Below are 21,927 nucleotides of genomic sequence, written 5' to 3'. Positions count from 1 at the left end.
CCCCTGATCCAGAGACTTCATAGTGTTTTTGTTCTCTCCTGAGCGTCCAGGTGTTATTTCTGAATCCCATAGAGATACACATGTGATTGCAGACAATCCAAACTGTATCTTGAGATGCATGCAAATAGTAGGAACAGTCCTGCAGATTCTATAGAAGTTTCTTAGCCCCCATTTACTCTTTATTAGATCATCAGCAAATCTCAAGCAGCTTTGTTATTTGTTATTTGGAAATACTGCCACGAAACAGAGAACAATTCCAATTCAGGCATCCTTTGATTGGGATTCACTTCGTGGTTGACTGGAGTATATCTTCAAGTAGCTTTCTCAAAAAGATCACATGAGCATTATATTCTTTGAGGCTTTACTTCTCTTAGAATGTCTTTTTATTGCCTTTTAACACAAGTGATAATTTGAGTGTAAAGTTACTGGGTCACACACATATTATTTCCTCCATGATTCTGAGAACATTGTTTTAGCATTTCGGGTTGCATGTGAGGAATCTGATTTTTATTTTTCTCAGGTAACCTGTATTTTGCAACCTGGATCCTCGTAGGTTTTTTCCTTCAAATATTGTCAAGGGTATGTCAATGTGTACAGGAGCTTGTTTTTAAGATGGGCACTATCAGTTCCTTCCTTCCTTGTACACACATCTTTCCCAGATTGAGAAGTGGAATCTTCCTTCCTCCACTCCCTTGATATGGCCAATAGAGCAAAGTGGAAAAGACTTTGTGACGTCTGAGGTTAGGTAATAAGAAGTCTTGAAGCTTAGTTCGGAACCTTTCAGAATGTTCCCTCTGGAGAAAGCCAGCCACCATGTGAAGAAGTCTAGTATTGGATCGAATTCATTCCTTGTCATAATGAGCTACGGGAGAACATTAAAAATGGCGACCCCCAGGCGCACTCTGTCTCCGTGCCTCCCTCACCTGCAACACTCCTGGAAGCTGTTCCTCTAAGGATACAAAATGCTGACACTCTTCCCTCCAAATCCACCCTGCCCCACCCTGAATTTTTGCCTTCTGGAAATTTCAGTCTCTAAATGGTGGCAGCATGGAAGAGTACTTTGCCTACAGAATTGTCCCCCATACAGTGGAGAAAACTCTCTCCCCTCCTCGCTGCCCTGATTTTTCTGGTTGGTACAGATCCTGGCTCTCAGAGACTGGGGTTACAAGTGGGGAAGGAGTTGAGTATTTTCCTCCCTCCTTTTGTCCTGGAGGGGTGCCCTGTTTCAGACGATAAAACTTGAATAGGTTCCCGATTGTTTATCTCAACCCAGCTCCATCTGCCTTATATTTATGGAAATTCCTCCCAGATTCTGGCAACAGGCGCCTGTCAGTCTTGGGTGTCAGCACTGTGAGCTTTCAATTCTTGCTGTCTTCTTAGGTATTTTAGTAGAAAGCTGGGAAAATATGTCTCAGGGGCTGCTACTCGGGTGCCAGTTTAAATCAACGACATCCAACCTCTTCCTTTTACAGTTTCACCTACTTTTTCACTCATTGATTCATTCAATCAACAAACGTGCATAGAGCACCTAAAATGTACTGGGTACTATGCCATGCACTGGGAATAGAAGGTGAATTGAAGCTTCACCTTGCTCTTGAAAGGGACTGTCTTTTGGAGGAAGCAGATTCATAATTACAGCATTAGTCCCAGGGTGGTGTGTGATTGCTGAGACCTTTATAAACTAGAGAGGTTTGGTGACCTATACAAGGCTGCACGGGAAATCAGAGCAAGATCCAGAGAAGAGGCTGGTTCTCCTGGTTCTCCAGTCCACATTCCTGCCACTATACCTCCCAGGCTCTTCCTTTCCCAAGTTTTTTTTCCCGCAGCTTTCCCGCTGACAGGATAACCCATAACCATTGCTCTCTACCTCACAGGTATTTCTATGTGGAGCTCTGTGTTCTCCCCAGCTCTCACCCAGTCCCTGATCTTCCTCACCCTAGAGCACTTTCCAGGCCATAAACATCCTGTTCTACCAATTAGAGAAGGTGTTCATAAATCTCTGCTATCCCCTCCCAGTTTGGTGGCTTAACTCCTTTGCTTTACTGCTTTGACCAGAGAGTCCTTAGAGCACACAGCGTGAAGTCTGTGGCTTCAGGATCCAGAGAATCTGACTCAGAGCCCTGCTCTGCCGCCTCTTTGCTGTGTGGCCTTAGCCAGGTTGCTTACTGTCTCTGAACCTCCTATCTTCACTTGTAAAATGTGAATAATAACACTAGTGTCCCTACTGAGATGTTTAAATGAGCTTGTTTAAATAAGCCATTTAGCATAGTATCTGGCGTACAGTAAGGCCTCAATAAATGATACTTGCTATTTCTGGTATTGTTATTACTGCAAGTGTTCTCCCTGTTAGACTGTGTTCTCCTGGAGGGCAGGGACTATGCCTTTTCCGGGCTGTCTCTCCAGCACCAGCAAGTAAGTCATTCACAAATAGTTCAGTGTTTTAATTGACATATTTAAGTCCAATCAAGGTGATCAGACAGCACTCTCAATTGTAAGAAAGTAAACTTGAAAAGGAAGTTGTAACCTAGCAGTTCCCAAGGTAAGATCCCTGAAGCCCCAGTTCTGTAGATTGCTCTGGGGGAAAACAGTTCCTTGTACAAATCAATTTGGGAAACACTGACCCCTCTATCTCTTTCTGGAAAAGTCAAATGAACCTTAGGATTTTAAAGGCTCTGACAATTCCTGCATGAAAGAAACCTGTGGAACTTTGTTGTTCCCCCTGTTGCCCAAACTTAATTGACCCAGAAACTCTTTTCTCATGAACCATCTATTATCATTTGAGCCCCTGATGCACACCATTCCTGAGTCCCATCCTGTAACTACCACCGTGGAGGAATATACCACCAATCTGATTGCCTTTAGGAATATTTGATAGGGACTAAGTGCACATTTGATATATCCTCATGGGGCACTACCACAAAAAGCTCTGCCAACATCTTTCATGAAGCCAGGAATCTATGGGAAAACCAAAGGCACTGTGACTTCTATTTTAAAAACAGGTTAGTCACCAATGTGTATTTTTTTTTTTAAATCCTCCATCTATTGTACAGACCACAAGGCGTAATTGGTTTTCTATAAAGACAGAATGGAGATTGTTCATGGGAGCTTACCAAAGGTTACTTGGAACAATGGGACATTTGCAAGGGACCTGAAACCTTGCTCTTGTCATAGTCCCTTTCAAAACATCACACACATTCAAGTTCCTGGCAGAATGGCTGTTTTCCTTGTCTGGTAAGAAATACGACACGGAAACTACATATTTATTCTTTGCAATAAATGTTATGTTCAAGGGGTGCCTGGGTGGCTCAGTCGGTTAAGCATCTGCCTTCTGCTCAGGTCATGATCCCAGGGTCCTGGAATCGAGCCCCACGTTGGGCTCCCTGCTCAGCGGGGAGCCTGCTTCTCCCTCTCCTTCTGCCCTTCCCCCTGCTGGTTCTCTCTCTCTCTCATTCTTTCTCTCTCAAATAAATAAATAAAATCTTTAAAAAAATGTTATGGTCAAATGAGATCTGAGGACTCCCAGAATTCCCCCCTAGCATGTTAAGTTGGAACAAGAAAGAGGCTCATTTCTCCCTCCTCCCCCCTGTACACCCATAGGCATCTCCAGCCCAACCAGTTACTTTTCACTTCACAGCCTGTGCCGTGTCTCCACGTAACTCTCTGCCTTTGCCATCACTGTTCCCCTTGCCTTGAACTCCTTTTCTCTCACCAGCAATAACAACCACCACCATACATTTATCACCTACTATGGGCCAGCCTCTGCTAAGAACTTTACAGCTATTGCCTGATTTAATGGAAGTTTAGGACCCCCAATTAAAAGCTAGGGAAACTGAGGCATCAAGAGGCTACATAACATGCCCCTCTTCACACAGCTGAGCAGGGGTGGAACTGGGATTTGAACCCAAGAAGTCAGGGTCCAGCCTCCCTACATTTGCCCTTAAGTGTTCCCAGTTGATTTTTAATGTTTTTATTGAGTTGAAATTCACACAACATAAAATCAACCATTATGAAGTGCATGATTCAGTGGCATTGAGCACATTCTTAGTGTCCTGCAACCACCACCTCTGTCTAGTTCCAGGACATTCTCAGCACCCCAAAAGGAACCCCTGTACCCACTAAGTCACTCCCCACTCTCCCCTCCCCCTGCCTCTGGCACCCACCCACCTGCATTCTCCTAGTTATTTTGCCTGTCCTGTCGAGCATCCAGTTCCCCTTTCTGGAACAATGCCTCATTTTCCTGTGGGGGAATCATTCTTTGCTCACACACAAAACTGCCAGGACTTGCGTTCCTGCGGGACAGTGGCTGGGTCTTGCTTACTTCTATGTCCCGAGTGATCAGCCCTGAGCACAATGCTTGTTGAGACAAAACAAGCTGGGAGTCCCACCCAACTCTTTCCAGTTGTTCTTTGCCACCAGTTGAATTTATCGAGGCCCTACTATGTGCCACTGAGTGAATCCTCAGAATACCTCTATGAGGACACAGGAAAGATTACCCCTATCATACAGATGAGGAAAAAGAGGCTCGAAAGTTAAAACCATGTTTTCTCTTTCTTCTGTGCCTTTGTAACTGTTGTTCCCCTTGCCTTGAAAACCCTTCCACCAGAATTTTCTGCTCCCAATGCTCTTGCCATCTCTCCCCTGCTTTTTTGGGGTCTGGGTTTGCTCCTGTGTTAAAAAAGCAGAAACCCAACACACAAAGGAAATTCACACATTCGTCTTCTTATAAAGCCACCCACGCTCCTTCGGACCCCCAGCTTCTCTGCTTTGGGCTGAGAGTCTCTCGGCTTCAGGAGCCTCCTGCTAATCGGAAGCCCTGGTCTACAGTTTGTGTGTCTTTGATGAATAAAAAATGGAGACATGAATTAATTATTACTTAATAAATTCAGTTTGGTTGACAAAAGTCTTTCAAAACATAAGGCCCCCAAGTTGGAGCCAGCCCAGATGTCCGTCAGCGGGTGGCTGGTGAAGTAAGTGATGGCATGGTGGCATGCCAGGGAGGGAGATGTATGGGCACGGACATGGAAACATGACCAGGATGTGGTGTTAGAAGGGAAAAGAAAATTGCAGAAGAATTTGGACTGCACAAACTCATTCTCATGGATAGAAGAGAAATACACATGTGTGAGAATGTAGATAGAGATGTATATATAGATATAGATTCACGGAAGCAATTCTAAAAGAACACTGTTTTTTAAAAAAGATTTATTCCTTTATTTGAGACAGAGAGAGAGAGCATCATGTGCGTATGAGTGGGGGGAGGGGCAGAGGGAGAGAGAAAATCTCAAGCAGACTCCCTGCCAAGCACAGAGCCTGATGCGGGACTCCATCTCACGACCGCAAGATCACGATCTGAGCTGAAACCAAGAGCTGGATGCTCAACCAACTGAGCCGCTTAGGCATCCCAAGAACACCTTTTTTTAATTGTGGTAAAATACACAAAATTTGCCATCTTCACCATTTTTAGGTGTGTAGCTCAGTGGTATTAAATACATTCGCGATGTTGTGCAACCATCTCCACCACCCATCCTCAAAACTATTTTCATCTGTAAAACTGAAACTCTGTCCCCATTATACACTAACTCCCCATTACCTCCCCTACCATCTGCCACCCACTGTTCTATTTTCTGTCTCTATGATTGTGACTACTCTTGAGTACCTCGTCTCAGTAGAATCATACAGTATCTTTTTGTGGCTGGCTTATTTAATTTAGCATAATGTCATCAAGGCTCATCCATGTTATAGCATGTGTCAATTTTCTTCCTTTTTAAAGGCTGAATAATGTTCCATTATATGGACATGCTCATTTTTCTTATCCCTTCAGCCACTAGTGGCATCTGCATTGCATCAGCATTTTAGCTATTGTGAATAATTTTGCTAGAAACAGGGAAGAACACCAGATTTTTAACAAGACTAATCTTTGGGTAGGAGGAGAGAATCATGGGGAAATTTTACTTCCTTTCCCTCACTGCAAATAATTTAATTATCAAATGTACAAAAATATCTAAAATCTAGAGAAATCCCTGACTCCCACAAACATCTTACAGAAGTATAGCCTCCGTTTGGGGTATATTTTTTCACATGTTTTTCTTTGCACATGTGAACATATAATATGCATATAAATAGTTTCAGAAAGTGAAAACCAAACTGTAGAATCATGCAGCTTTACTCTGTCCATGGACGTCGTATCGTGGGCATCTTTCCAAGTCAGTTCATACAGATTTACTTCATTCCGTTCAACTGCTTAATATTCCATTACTTATATGCTCCAAATATATTTAACCAGTCCTTTATTGTGTAAACTTAGCATTTAAGTTGTTTCCAGTTTGTTGTTTTTATAAACTATGTTGTCATGAATATCCTTGAACAGTTATCTTTGCACAGGGGAGTATAACTGTTGCAAGACAAGAACCCAGAAGCAGAATTGTTGCTCCAAAGGGCATACACTTTCAAAATGTGGATGGATATTGCCCAATTGTCTTCCAAAAGAGTTTGTTCTGATTTACCCCCATCATCAGCATGGATGGGGGGTACCTTTCCACACATTCTCAACCAACACCAGATTATCTCCCACTTTTTAATTTAATACAGAATTATTATTCTTTGTTATGGTTTCAATCTGCCATCTTTGATTACGAGTGCAGTTGGATTCAAGTTTACTGGCCAGTGGTTTTTCTTCTGAGAATTTTTCTATGCTTTGCCTACTTTTTGTTTAAGGGGGAGGCTTTTCCGTTTCCTTAAGGCTTTCCCTTTCTACATGATGTCGTTTGATTTTTTTATTACAACTAGCAAGTTCAAGTCTACAATCCCTTATCTAAAACCCTTGGGAAAGATGTGTTTCAGAATTCAGAATCTGTTTGGCTCTTGGAAAGGCATCAGGGTCCATGTGGCTTATCTAACACTCCCAGGAAGTCTGGGGCAACCCCCTTATACTCAAACACATTAATATTTCTGCAGTGAAAAGTATAAACATTCCCACAAAGTGGGATGAATAAGGAATATAAATAGCCTCACATCCTTTCAATTCAGGTTTTGCCACCAAATGTGTTAGCAGTAAAACTCACAGTTTTCAGAGTTTTTTGGACTTTAGAATTTTGGCTAACAGATTGTAGACCTGTTTCTGTCACTTTTTCTTGCAGAAAAAAATAGTAAAGATTACTTTTAAATTAAATAAATAAAGGCTTACGCAGGGAAATTAATGGCAAGGGACAAGATCAGGATTCCTTCTTCCATCTGCAGGCTTTGAGAGGATCTGGGCAGGTGGGATGAGGCGCACATGTTTACACTTAGCCTCAGCTCTTAGGGACAGGAGCACCTACGTCCCTGTCACTGGCAACTTTACCTAGCTAGCTTCTGCCTTCTCCCTTGAACACTTTTCCCTTTTCCAGCCCAGCGGCCCTAACCCCACCACTCATCCCATATCCCTCATGTCTTCCTCCTGTGCCCAGCCCAGCCGGGACCACTTTCCCAGCAGCCCCTTCCTTTGCTCCACACCCGAATGCAGTTTGAAATTAATTCAGTCCCACGGAGTAGCCCAGCTGGAAGTGCTCTCCCCTTCCCGTTGTCCAAGGGCGGAAGTCAGTGATTTCCATGAGAAGGCCCTGATGCTAATTCTTCCCCCAATATATAAAACCAGGTGCTTCCAGGAACTGTAAATATGAATCTACTTTAGGCTTTTAGAGCTACTGTGGAATTGAATAATCATAAAAGATATTTCTTCCATGGAGATTTATGCCCTCCATGCACCCCCACCCCCAGTTCCCAACTGATAAAAAAACCATATTTTACCAAAATATATCTCCCATCAGCGGTCCTGGAACACCTCACTAACTGACTATATTTATTGGGAAATGAGTCACATTAATTTCAGGCGTCATCCTAATATTATATTTATGACAGACTGTGTGAGCTCCAGCAAAGGCCCTTGCCTCGTTCCTGGCATACATTCTCTGTTTCTGCAAATACATATTGTAAACACTGCCTGGAGAGATAAAATCATAAAACCAAAATAGGTTATCTTTGGAAAATCTGTTAATCCTAATCAAATAAGACAACCGCTTGCCTGATTTGAGAAGCTGAGAGGCCATGCCCAGGGTCTGTGAGAGTCTTTCTCTTGGAACTTTCTTATTCCCAATCTCACTGCCCACCCCCCGACCCCGACCCCTGCCAAGATGTGATGTGACTTTTTCATGTTGGAGAGACCCTCATAGAGAAAGAGGTTTGACTTATAAATCCTGTCAGTGAATAGTTGCTCAATGCACAGAAAGAGAAACCAGAGGGAGAGAGGAGACCTGAAGTGGGATAAAATGGTAGCCAGTTTGTCCAGTGAATCCATCTTATGTGGCCAGATGCAGGCAAGTGTGGGTATGGACCCAGATAGAGAAAATGCAAACTGCCTGCCCCTAAGGATGCTATTACTTTGGACAAACCAGAGAAAGAGAGGAACAGGGGGGCCATTCTCTAATGCCAGGAGAGAAAGACTCGAGGGTTTATAAGAATAAATATCTAATAATTATCTGTGCAGCATGATGTACACACACACACACACACACACACCATTGCAGCTGTCATGTCCAGTAAAAGCCACCATCCAGGACAATCTCCAGTGGTGATATTTTTGGGGAAAGGGACAAAGGGCTTTGTTTCACTTTGGGGTTGTTGTAGTCTGATGCAGCTGTTTCTGCCTCTCTTCCATACATTCCTGTATCTGAGAACAGCACCCCTCACCCCTCCCTCATCACAATCCCAGCCCTTGGTTGAATCCGCCTCAACCCTTGGGTCCAAGGATGGACACATGACTTAGACCTGGCCAATCAGAGCTTGCTTTCCTTCTGGCTATAGCAGTTGCCTCCGGGAGAGATACATGACCCAGGACTGGCTAATAAGAACAGCTCAGATACCTGGCCCCAGATATTGGTACAGGAAAGGGCAGAGCTTAAAGCCAGGTTGAACAAAGCCACTCCAGAATTTCTGCTGGAGCTTTAGGGAAGAAAAAGACAAACTCTCCTTAGGCTGAGGCTTTTGAGGGGTTGGATATAGCCTTGTGTGCCTAACAGCCATTTTGCTACCATGTGGGAGAACCTGCCTGAGAATAAAGACCAGAGAGGAAAACAGAGTGGAGTGATGGAAAGCCAGATTCCTAGTGATGATAAAGATGATGACAATAATCCTAATACTAATAATGGCTAACTAACTGTAGTATTGTGCTTACCATTGTGGAACTCTTCTCTAGAAACTGCACCTATAGTGATTCATTTGGTCCTTCTAACCACTCTAGGAGATAGGCACTTTTATTACTTCCATTTCACAGGTGAGGTGACTCAGTAAGTGGTAGAGCCAGAATTTGAACCCAAGTCATCTGGCTCTAAGTCTGTGTTCATAACTACTAGGCAACACTCCACAAACACGTTTTGCACACCTACTATGTGCCAGGCTGTGTGGGGCATGGAGATGATTCAGCCCTGATCCCTAGTCTCCACGAGCTCGGGGCCCAGGAGGGGCATCAGGAAAGCCGGCAGCCTGGCCCATTGGCTGTGACCAAGTGTGACTGTGGTAGTTGTCCTCGGCTTGTGACTGCTGCACCACCTGCTTCGAATTTTAGAGAAACTCATTCTCTTCAGGAGAGCAGCTCCAGCCCTAACAGGCCTTCAAAAATGTCAGGGGTATTTTTAGTCTGGAGAGTTGGTAAGTCCAGTGGCAGATTGGAGAAATGAGACTGTGCTCTGGGGAGTTGAAATGTGAAGCCACAAGAAACTATTTCAGGGAAGGCCTGGCAGCTTCAGGGAGACACAAGGAGAGAAGCCAGGCTGCTGGGCATCTGGAAGTGGGGAGAAGGGTCACACTCAAAGGGCCTGGGCCTGGAACTTTCCCTGGTCCACTCCCAGGAGGGTATGAAGGTCCTCCAGAAAGTGACACCTTAAAAGGTATACACAGGGAGTAACAACGAGATGGCCAAGTGAGCAGAAAACACAGGGAGGGGCCCTTTAGTCATTCAACAGACTCATGGGCCAATTCCCCCGGAGCCTGACATACCATCAGAGCTCAAACTTTATGCTGAATGAATGAGTACCCATTCCCTAAAGGAGCATCCATGCTGGTTCAGGACCATGCTAGAAGCCAAGAATACAAAGGAGACAGCACAGCCTCTGCCCTCTTATAGGTGGAAGTGAGAAACTGTAGAGGGCTATGGTCAATACTACTGCAGTTTGGTAGCCCCATGGGCTGTGGGAACTCCGTAGAGGGCCACTTAGACCATTTGCAGGGTCAGGGAAGGCTTCCTGGAAGGGGTGGCCCTTGAATTAGAGGCTTGAAAAACAATTTGAAGTGAGCCAGGCAGAGAAGGGAGTCAAGTGCAAACGCATAAAGGTGTATCAAGAAGAAAAATAAAGTAAGAAATAACAAATTAGGGGTACCTGTCTGGCTCAGTTGGTAGAGCATGTGAGTCTTGAATTCACAGTTATGAGTTCAAGCCCCGCATTGGGCATAGACCTTCCTTTATTTTTTTTTTATTTTGTTTATTTATTTGAGAGAGAAAGCACATGAGTAGGGGCAGAGGGAGAGGGAGAAGCAGACACCATGCTAAGTAGGGAGCCTCACATGGGGCTCGATCCCAGGACCCTGAGATCATGACCTGAGCTGAAGGCAGACCCTTAACTGACTGAGCCACTCAGACACCCCTAGAGCTTACTTAAAAAAAAAAAAAAGGCTAATTACAAATTAAATAACAGCTCCCTTTTCTTGTGCCCTCCCTGAGGGCCAGACACTGTGGTAGGTATATAAAGGCCTGACCTCATTTAATCCTTCACACAACCATAGGAGGAAATAGCTATTACAACCTCCAACTTACAGAGAGAAAATCTGGTCCCAAAGAGTACAGGGCATGGACTCTGGAGCCAGGTGGCCCAGATCTGAATCCTGACGTTGACACTTACCAGCTATATCACTTGGGGCAGCGACTTCTCCTGGGCCTGGGGTTCGCCATATGTACCATGGAGAGATAATAACAGCTCCTACCTCCTTTAGGGTTGTTGTGGGAGTCCTACAAGCAAAGGGCAGCATCGAGTCATTGTTCAGTAAGTGTTGAAAAAATGAATGGAGACATGAAGGAATAAAACTAGGGCTCGAGAAGTATAATAACTTTCTTTTTTTAAAGATTTTATTTATTTGAGGCGGGGGCAAGTGGGGAGAGGGACAAGCAGACTCCCCACTGAGCACAGTGCCCAACAGCAACACCGGACTCAATCCCATGACCCTGAGATCATGACCTGAGCTGAAACCAAGAGTCCACGCTTAACTGACTGAGCCACCCATGTGCCCCAAGTATAACTTTCTAAGGCCACACAGAAATTAAAACCAAGGTCAGAATTTGAATCCAGGCCTGACTCTGGATTCTGAGCCTCTCTTCTTTATTGCCAACTCAGGGTTTAGTAAAATCAAACAACAAGGAAATTTATAACCTTTGAGGCTTGAACGGATGGATGGAGTGATTACTTTGTGCTGGGAACCAGGCTGAGTGCTTTCCATGCATAATCCCCTCCCTTAGGCCTCACACAAGCCCATGGGGTAGACGAGAATACTTTCTTCATTTTACAGATGAAGAAACTGAGGGTCAGAGTGATTATGAGACTTGCCTGAGCTGCATAACTAGCAAGTGGCCACGCTGGGATTTGACTCCAGCTCTGTGTGGCCAATTCATGATCCGGGCACACACAGCTGTGAAGTTGATAAACGATTGTGCTGGAATGCACAGTTGGCTCACACACACTCCTCGTTCTGTCCTCACCACAGCCTTATGAAATAGCTGGTGAGTTGTCAGTGTCATTTTTAAAGACAAGGAAACTGAGGCTGAGAGGCTAATTAATTTGCCTAAAGCCACACAGCTTGTTGGCTGCAGTGCCCTCATTCCAGCAAGCCTCAGTTACAGTTTGTCAGACCAGCAGCCTCCAGACCTGAGCAAACCACAGACCCCAGCCCCCGGTTTTCACAAACAGCTTCACTGGACTCAGCTAGGTCCAGAGCCTCTCTCCCTCCTCTCCCCTCCCCCTGGCCCCACCAGCCATGGGCTGTCTGTGTTCTCCAACCCTGAATGCACTTCCATCCCTACAGCCAAATCATCTGTTTGCTAGTGCCCACCCCTTTGGTCTCAAGCCCACTGTCTCTTCATTCGAAGCGGATTCCCTGGTGCAGGGCCCGCACTGAATACACTTCCATGCAGCAAGGAGCGGCTGGGGTAGTCAGCAAGGCCTCTGGGGCTCGAGTCAGTTGCAAGGCTCCACATCTTGTGGCCATAGCAGGCAGGCCTGGGAGAAGAAACCTCCTTGACCTTGTCCACCCTGCTCTTCCAAAACACGTCCCTGTCCATCCTCTGCTTTTCATCTTGCTGACGCTGTCGTGGTCCTGGATGGCACCTCTCCGGTGTCCTGCTGTGATGCCTCCTTCCCCCACCCACTTGGTGCAGAGTCCCTTCTCCCCTGGCAGCCACCCCTGAGCTCTGCTTAAAACCTGCTGGTGCCACATAGACCCAAGAGAATTGAAAAACAGGGACTCAAACAAGCATGTGCACCAGCCAAAAGGTGGAAACAACCCAAATGCCCATCAGCACATGACTGGAGAAACCAGGTGTAGTCTAGCTACACAATGGAACATGATTCAGCCATAAGAAGGAATGAGAGGGGCTACACCATGGATGAACCTGGACATTATGTTGAGTGACAGAAGCCAGAAGCAAAAGGCCACCTATTGTATGATTCCCTGTGTATGAGATACCCAGAATAGATAACTCACAGAGAAAGAAATCAGATTGGTGGGTGCCGGGGACTTGGGGAGAGGAGGAAATAGGGAGTGACTAATGGGTGTGGGGTTTCCATCTGAGGTGGTAAAAATGTTCTGGACCTGGATAGAAGTGGTCACACAACATTGTGAATCTACTAAATGAGACTGATGTTCATTTTTTTTAAAGATTTTTATTTATTTATTTGTCAGAGAGAGAGAGCACAAGCAGGGGGAGCAGCAGAGGGAGAGAGAGAGAAGCAGGCTCCTCACTGAGCAAGGAGCCCGATGTGGGACTCGATCCCAGGACCCTGGGATCATGACCTGAGCCAAAGGCAGAAGCTTAATGACTGAATCACCCAGGCGCCCCTGATGTTCATTTTTAAGTGGCTAATTGTGTGTGTGTGTGTGTGTGTGTGTGTGTGCGCGTGTGCGCTCTCCACTTAGGAAAATTTTGTTTTTACTGTGGTAAAATATATATAAAATTTATCATTTTAACGCATTTTCACCATTTCCATCACCCCAAAAAGAAATTCTATACCCATGAAACAGTCACTCTCCCGTCCCCCTCCCTCCAGCCCTGACAACCACTAATGTGCTTTCTGTCTGTGGATTTGCCTGTTCTGGACATTTCATATAAATAGAATCACAACATGTGATCTTTTGTGTCTGGCTTCTTTCACTTAGCATCATGTTTTCAAGGTTGATTCATGTTGTAGCATGAATCAGTGCTTCACTCTTTTTTATGGCTGACTACTAGTCCATTGTATGGATAGACCACATTTTATTTACTCATTCATCAATTGATGGACATTTCAGCTGTTCCCACCTTTTGGCTATTGTGAATAGTACTGCTGTGAACATTCGTATACGTTTATTTGTTTGACTATCTTTTTCCAGTTCTCTGGTGTAAACACCCAGGAATGGAGTTGCTGGTCATATGGGTAGCTTTATGTTTAACCTCGAGAACCGCCAAATTGTTTTCCACAGTGGCTGCACCATTTTACATTTCCTACCACCTGTGTATGAGGGCGTAGGGTGGCTCTGAGGTTTCAATGCAGTAATACATGTGGAGGGTTTAGCCAGGACTTGAAACATAGTAAGTGCTCCAAAAATATGAGTAGTTGTGATTATTTTTGTAAACAATCATTACTATATACCTCCTCTAGGCCAGGCCCTGGTAGGCGCTGGGGGAACCAAGATGAATACAAAATTATTCCTTTCAAGGAGCTCCTGTTCACTTGAATGACTTCTCTTTGGGCTATTCTGAGTAACTGGTTTGATGAACAAAAACAACAATGACAATAATAATAATAATAGCTACAAATCTAGTGCCTGCTTATAACATGTCTAGCGTTGTACCAGTTTCTTTATTCATTCCCCTGATGTGGTCCTCACAACAACCCTGGGTGTAGGCAGTATTATCATCCCCCTTTTACAGATGAGAAGATTGAGCCTCCAGTGGGTTGAGTGTGCCTGAGCCTCACGGCTGGCATGGAGCCAGGGTTGGAAGGTGAGGCCGGTGCCTTACCAACTGCCCTCTCTGGAATCGAAGGGTGGATCTGTTTACTCTTGATTCTTCCCAAATCTTGGGATTAACTCAATTTTGGGCTTTGCACAGACCACCTGGATTCTAGCTGTCGGTTACAGCATACAGGGGCATCCAGTGGGCAACATCTGGCACCAGTCTCAAGCTGTAGGGCCAGGCCCTGAAGGCTCAGTCTTTGTTGAGTTCAAGGGGCCACATTTTAGGCCTGAATTCAGGAAGTGTCTGGGCCTCCAGTATCCAAAGAACAGGTAGGTGCTACATTGCATTTGATTCTTCCTCTCAGGCTATAGGACTTTCCCTCCTCAGCCCCCCACGCCCTCCCCAGCCATCAGCCACCTCCTTGGTGGCCCTGCCTCTTGGTGTATTCATCCTTCTCTGCCAGACTCCACTATCCAGTTTGTGCTCAGAAGAACAACGCCCCGCCCGGTCTGCCTTCCATGTTGCCCACGCATCTGATTCTAAGAGGGGTTGGGAGGGGCTCTTTCTGCGGGGCCCCAGTCGATATGGACTGCTGGGTGGGTTTCCATGAACCAGGATTCACCCTGAATTTCTGGAACCTTCCAGACCAGCTAGCTGGTGGCTTCCCTGGAAGTGCCAGCTGGGGGACTGAAATAACTGTGCTCAAGGCCACATCCTCAGGTCTGCAGGGCCAAAGAGACACCAGTCACAGGGTCTGTGGGCCTAGGGGAACACTTCACACCACAGAAGACACCCTGAGGCTCTGAAGACCCCAGGAATGAGCCCTCTCTGGCCCTGCAGCTTAACTCCAGTTCCCTACATTGGCAATCTCCACACTTGTCCTGCATCCCTACAACAGCCATTTGGGTACCACACTTCATCATATCTTGCCATATCCATGAACCACCTATACTTTTCTTCGAATTGACTCACTTCCCATTTTTTCCCACTTTCAGTTTGTGTTTTGGAGAGGGAAACTATGTTGCTACTGTAAATGAAGTAGTAATTTTCCTTTGCAGGAACAGAAGGTAACATGAAAATATATAAATATTAAATTTTAAAATGTTTTAATGTTCAACTTGGCATGGTTTTATCTATAGGATCTCCCCCACAGATTTCTTACTAATTACAAAGGGAAAAAATTATAGTGGGGAGACCTGGAAGACAACCCCCCCATTCCAAGAGGTAAGAGTTTGCAACACCAGAAATGGGACAAATTGTCATCAGGTACCTCCTGAAACAATGCACCCGGAGGAACATGGCATCACTTTGATGGTGTTCTTGCCAAAAGCGCATAACTTGAATCTAATCACAAGGAAACATCAGACAAACCCAAACTGAGGGGCAGCTTCCAAAATGGACTCTTCAAAAATGTCAAGGTCAAGAAATAGGAAGGTTGAGACACTGTTCTAGATTAAAGGAGATTAAAGAAACATGACAAATCATTTCAGTGTGTGATCCTGGATGAGATCCTAGACTAGAAAAATAACTGCTACAAAATACAGTTCAATTTTAGGTCAACTGGTGAAATTTGAACATAGAACCTAAAATTCAGATTCTAGAACTATATTAATGTTAAGTCCCCTGAATGTGATAATTGTACAGTAATTACATAAGAGGATGACTTGTTCTTAGGAGATACATACTGGACTATGTTTGTAAAGGATTGCGTAGTGACTGCATTAACTCACAAATGATTAACGGGGGAAAGTGTACACACACCCACATACATGCACTCACACACACAGAAATAAAGGAAATGTGGCAAAATGTCAGTTTTTGGCAAATTTGGAAAAGTTCAGAGAGTTCATTGCACTCTTCTCGCAACTCTTCTGTTACAGTTGTTTTTCCAAATAAAAGTTGTGAAAAATGTCTGCTTGAGGAGAGCAAAAGCAGCTCACACATCACAAGGGGGAGGGTCCACACTTTGGGAAACATTACTCAGTTGGTGCAATTTCTCCATCTCTAATTCTCTTTTCCCTTTTGTAGTTCTTACCTTCACAGCTCAGCCTCCTCCAAAGTAGGTTCTGCCTCTTCATTCACCTCAGAGAGATTTAGGGCCCACGTTAGCATATCAAAGGCTCTGAAGAATCCTGCAGCCACAAAAATGCGTGGAATGATTTTTTTGGGGTGAAGGGCCCTTATCATGTCTCTGGTATGCTGACAGCCCTAGGAGAGGATGCTGTTCATTCTACCCATTTTACAGATGAAGGAACTGAGGCTCAAAGAGGCAAAGTCACTTATCCAAAGGTTCCTAGGAAGCCACAGAGCAGGGATTGGGATACCTTCCTTAATTGCCATGATACGCCTGCTTTGGGAGCCACAAAACAGTTATTGGAGGCAATCTAGTGGCTGAGAACAGGGACTCTGGATTCAAATCTCTGCTACTTGCTAGTTGTGTAATCTGGAACAAGTTACTTACTTGTACCACAGGGTTGTGGTGACGAATCAGTACCTGGACAGCACTTAGAGCAGTGTCTGACACAATGCCTGGCAGCAATGGAGACGTGGAGAGGTTAAGTCACTTGGCCAAGGACACCCAGGAAGTATCAGGCTCAAGGTTTGAATGCCTGGTAGACCCCAGAACCCTATGATCCTGTGTCCTGCTGACCCTGAGCTAGCTCATCTTCTGGTTCTGGCCTCCATTTGCTCCCAGATCACAGGCTCCTTTCTAGCTCCTCTTGCCCTAGTAAAGGCCAACAACCATTTTCCTGGTCTAGGGTGGCTCCGGTCAGTCCTTACGAGGACAGGACATATTACTTCTGTGCCCTTTGCTTGGATCTCCAGCTCATATCCCACACCCAGCCTCAGTGGGGATGATGAGTGCATCTTACCTGCCACCAAGGGAGTTTCAACTGCTGTTGAAGTCAGCACATCCGACTCATTGAAAAACCCATGAGTTACCAGAATATTCCTCAAGCTCAGCCACCTGCATTCCTTCAAGCGAACTGGGCCACAGTAAAGCCAGTGTGGGAGATATTTATTCATTGAAAGAGAATAAAACAACAACAACAACGACAACAACAGGGTCAGAATCTATTTCAGCCTAACCGATATTTTACACAATTGGATACGTTTGACTAAACTAATACATATGTATGGAGACTGGTGCATTTCCATTCAAACCAATGTAAATTACCTTTGACCAATATATTTTCCTGGAAATCAATGCATTTTAACACAAGATAATATTTATGAAATTGAATTTTTTATTGAAGCTAATGCAATTCTATTCTATTTTATGCATTTTTATTAAACTAATGCATTTTAAATTAATCCATTGTATATTAAGTACAACAGACATTGGTACTTACAGTAAAATAATATATGCCCACTGAAATCAATACTGTTTCAAAACCTGGTGTTTTCCATTTAACTGAAGGATGTCAAGAATACGCAACCATGAGTTCAGGGCATGTGAATGTGAAATTATGTCTTTTCTTTTCTTTTTTTTTTTTCAAAATCATTATCACTTAAAAGTTATTGTGCCTCAGGATATGGCTAGAGGCCCACGGATTTAGAATTAATTCATGATTCTAACCACCAACTCAATTGAACATCCCACTTGACCGACTTTTTGACCAGGGGTCTGGTGATTCTTAATCATGAGGTGTGACATAAGTCACTTGTCACTCCTAATAAAATCCTGAAGTTTGCAAACAATTAACTTTGGAAGAAAAGCTAATGTTTTGAATCAGTCTGGGTCCTGGCAGGAAAAGACGATACACTCAAACTGGTACCTGGAGAAGAGTTTAATAAAGAGACTATTAAGGTGAGAGCAGGTTTAAGAAAAGCAATGGTGCCACCCCCTGGGGCTTGTAACCTGGGGAGCTGTTACCATCTGGGCATTACTGGGACCTGGAGGGAGCAGCTAGCAGAGAGAGGGAGAGGGAGAAGCTGTAGCTTTCAGTAGAGAAACTCAGCCTCCTTTGGCATTCCACAGAGAGGAAGCTATAAAAATAAATAGCTGACCTCTCTCTACTCCCCCCCTCATCTCCTGTTGATACTTTCCATTGACCAAATCAACCAGAAGCCAGAGGATAAGGGAGACTGTTGTTGCAGTCTTGCAGCAGCGCAGAATAAGGAGAAAGGTAAAGGAGGGTGAATCTGGACAGACAAAAAGAAGATACCCACATACCTACTGAGTGTTTATTATACACGACATGCTTTCTCTTCTAATTCTCACAACACCCTATGAGGAAAGTACGATTATTCCCATTTCCACGATGGAGAAACTGAAGCTGAGACTGAGTGGGAGAGCTAGGGTTTGAACAGAAGTCCACCCAACTTTGTGGATGCAGGGAACAGTTTCTGGGAAGGAAAATAAAATTTAATAAAAGAAGATAAGGTTCTTTTTAGCCCCATTATACCCTTTTCCTTACTGCTTGAGACTGTGACATGAGAATCTGATGTCTGGAGCTATGGCTGCCATCTTGTGACCATGAAGGGAGACATCACCAATACACTGAATACAGTAGGGCAGAAAGAACAAAGGAATCTGAGTTCTTGTTAACATTGTTGAGTCCCTAAACCAAGCCCAGAATCACCTACCTTCAGGCTTCCTGCTAATTAACAATACACTCTTGACTTTCAAGCTGAGTTTACTGTTACTTAACCTAGAAGCATTCCTAACTGATACACCATTACTTATACATTACTTGAATTTTTAATAATAAATATGTATTATCTTTGTGAAAAAACACAAAATCAAATAACTTTAATCACTCCCCTCATCCAACTTCATCAAACTGGTCATGAAATTTTTTTTTTTGTCTTCAGGACAAAATCCAGATGTACATGATTTTTTAAGGCTGAATTCACAGACCTATTTTATTACATTTTATACAAGTTTTTTTTCATTATGCACATTTAGATGGCAGAACAGCTCAAGCATATGCATTTCTGTCTTCCCTCTTGCTGAGGACCCCATTTGCTGCTCTCACAGGGCATAGCACTGCTATTGTTGCATTTTCTGAGAGTCCCTTAAAAGCCGGCTCTCTCCCACCCGCATCAGCTCTCAGTTCAGGGAACCTTCCAGGATTTTCAGATCCAGCCACGGTCCATGGGTGTATGGGGGGAGTGCATGACATTTCCTGAGAACTCTCAGTTGACAATCAGCATCTTCCTTCTATGAGAGGAGAATTTTTTCTAAATTTCCATCTTGCCCCTTTCTCTTTGAATACAGACTCAGAAGATTCTAGCACCTCAAGGTTTTTGGAAAAAACCTTTGGCTTTGGAAAATTAATTCCTCAAAGATTTGTGGTTGTGAGATTCCCTAATTTCATTCACTTACCCAATGCTTTAGCCCCACTGAGCCTCAGTTTTCTCATCTGGAAAAGGCTGGGGGGGGGGTTGATGCTAGGACTTATCTCACATGATTGTGAGGGGAAGAAAGTTAAAACGTGGAATGACTGGCACAGAGTGAAGCTCAATAACTGTAAGCTCATATGAATAGCAAAAGTGATATCATTACTAACTCTTTGAGAGTCAATAAAAAGTCTTAATGCATCCATTCATATCACAGCCAGCTTCCTCAGTGTTGGCTGTTCTTATCATGGAGAAATCTAAGTCATCATAATCTCTCAACTTTGGATGAGTATCTCTTTTGTGAATCCATCCATAGCACTGATTAGCCAAGGAGATTCAATGGGAGTTAAGAATTTGGATATTAAAATCAGAGAGATTAAAAAAAAATAAAATCAGATCTAGGTTCAAATCCTACATCTGCTTTCCAGCTATGTGATCTTGGGCAAGTCACTTTGCCTCTCTGAGCCTCTCAGCTTTCTCATTTGGAAAATAATGGCTGCCTCACGAACTAGCTTGAAGATTAAATGAGGTTATAGATGGAAAATCTGAACACAGGGCACTTAAGAGCATCTGCCATCTCTTTATAGCTGTCATTTTTTTTTCTCTTGGCATGCACGGAAATAAGTATGGAGAGATGGATGCAAAGTTCTGTGGTCTACGTGCTATTCTGTCTCTAGAGACAGATGGTGAGGAAGAAAGTGCAAGGAGGTTATTGGTTGAGTTGGAAATTTCTTAAATAAAAGTGATTTCAAGGTTTATAGAAAAGATAGAAGGGATTCATTATTAATATTTTAACATTGTTTTTAGATTCCAAACTCTCTGTGGGTGAAGACCCAGCTAATGAACCTTAGTATCCTGCATAGGACCTGGCACTCAGCGGGTACCCAATCAATGCTTGTTGCTCTAAACCCATCCCTATATTAGTCGGCTTGGGCTGCCATAATAAAATACCATATATTTAAAACCAGGCATTTATTTTCTCACAGTTCCAGAGGCTGGATGTCCAAGATCAGGGTGTCAACATGGTCAGGATCTGGTGAAAGCCCTCTTCCTGGCTTAAAGACAGCTGCCTTCTTGCTGTGTCCTCACATGGCAGAGAGGGAAAGGGAGAAAGAGAGAGAGCTCTGGTGTCTCCTGTGAGGGCATTAACCCCATCATGTGGGCCCTACCTCATGACTTCATTTAAACCTAATCATCTCCCAAAGGCACCATTCTAAAGACCATGATATTAGGAGTTAAGGCTTCAACACTGAACGGGGGAAGGCACAATTCAGCCCATAGCAATCCCCTTTTTGTAGTTCAGCTGCAGAGTAGACCAAACCTCAAAGTGAGAAAAGTAGGTGAGATTCATTGGAGAAGGAGGATGGGGAGTGAAAGAGAGTTGGGGTGGGCATTAGTAGGACACCGCAGGCCCACCCAGCCTCCTGGCACGCCCTGACTGTTGGTGTAATGGCTAGACGTTTGGGAATTGGAGTTGATGGCCTGGATCCACTGCTGTAACGCCTAGTGTCTTACCCTTTCTGGGTGTAAGTTTCTCTGTCAGTAAAATTAGGACTCTAGAAAATAATGCTGCTTATGCCCACATGCCATTCCCCTTTCTCGTGAAAGCAGCCTTTTGGTTTTCTTTTGGCCAGCTTATGTCCTTGTGGCTTTACCCTCCACCACCACCCTTCCCCAGCTTGGGAATTGGGTGTGTCATCTGGGCCCAGTCTAGCAGACTCAGGGTGATTGGATCAGGCATAGGGATGTGATCTGACCTAGACTAATGAGAGTCTTCCCCAGCGTTTCTGATGGAACCTTTAGGAAGAGGCTTTCTCTTTTCCCTGGGGACAAGAACCTGGGAGGTTGGAAACCTGGCTAATGGCAGCTGTCTGCCACCTGAAGGAATAAGTCTGTCTGAGGATGAAGCCAACACAGAAGAAATCAGAGCCCAGAGAAGGAGAATGACAGTGTCTGAAACTGAACCTCCAGGCTGTGCCAGGAGCCTACTGCACTGTTAAACTTTCAAGTTAAATAAGCTAGTAAATTATTTTCGGTGTTTTTCACCTGTGCCCATGTCACCTTACTGTCTCAGGTTTGGGAAAATGTGTACCGCACTCCTTTGCAATGTCGAAGAGAATGGCAATGTGTCCAAAATCTCATAGGTGTCAGGAACTGATACCCTCCTTGATCCTCACAAGGCCCCTGTGAGGTAGCCGAGCACCTGTTCTCGGGGGTTGTAGGCACTGTGGGTGCCCCGCCCCCACCTGCAAATGAGGTGGTCCCGCCCATCTCCTCAGCTACTGAATCGGGTGGGCACGTGACCCAATTCTGACCAATGGGATGTGAGGAGAAACCTGCTGGGCGGG

General features: G+C 44.4%; 1 protein-coding gene across 2 annotated transcripts in view; it reads left to right on the top strand.

Moving 5' to 3' along the window:
* CUX2 (cut like homeobox 2) overlaps nucleotides 1–21,927 on the top strand; it is a 314,935-nt gene that overhangs the window by 14,507 nt on the left and 278,501 nt on the right. The window contains exon 2 of one of the 2 annotated variants that reach the window (XM_073881127.1): nucleotides 11,020–11,069. The exons of the other annotated variant lie outside the window; for it this stretch is intronic. The gene's annotated coding sequence lies outside the window, so the exon portion shown is untranslated. The remainder of the gene's footprint in view (nucleotides 1–11,019; nucleotides 11,070–21,927) is intronic. 2 annotated transcript variants of the gene reach the window in all.

This window comes from Callorhinus ursinus, unplaced genomic scaffold (assembly GCF_003265705.2).
Source record: "Callorhinus ursinus isolate GAN/ISIS: 27379988/994484 unplaced genomic scaffold, GSC_fseal_2.0 scaffold41, whole genome shotgun sequence".
Taxonomy (NCBI): Eukaryota; Metazoa; Chordata; class Mammalia; order Carnivora; family Otariidae; genus Callorhinus; species Callorhinus ursinus.
Note: the sequence above shows the minus strand (reverse complement) of the source record. Positions and strands in the feature narration are given on the sequence as shown.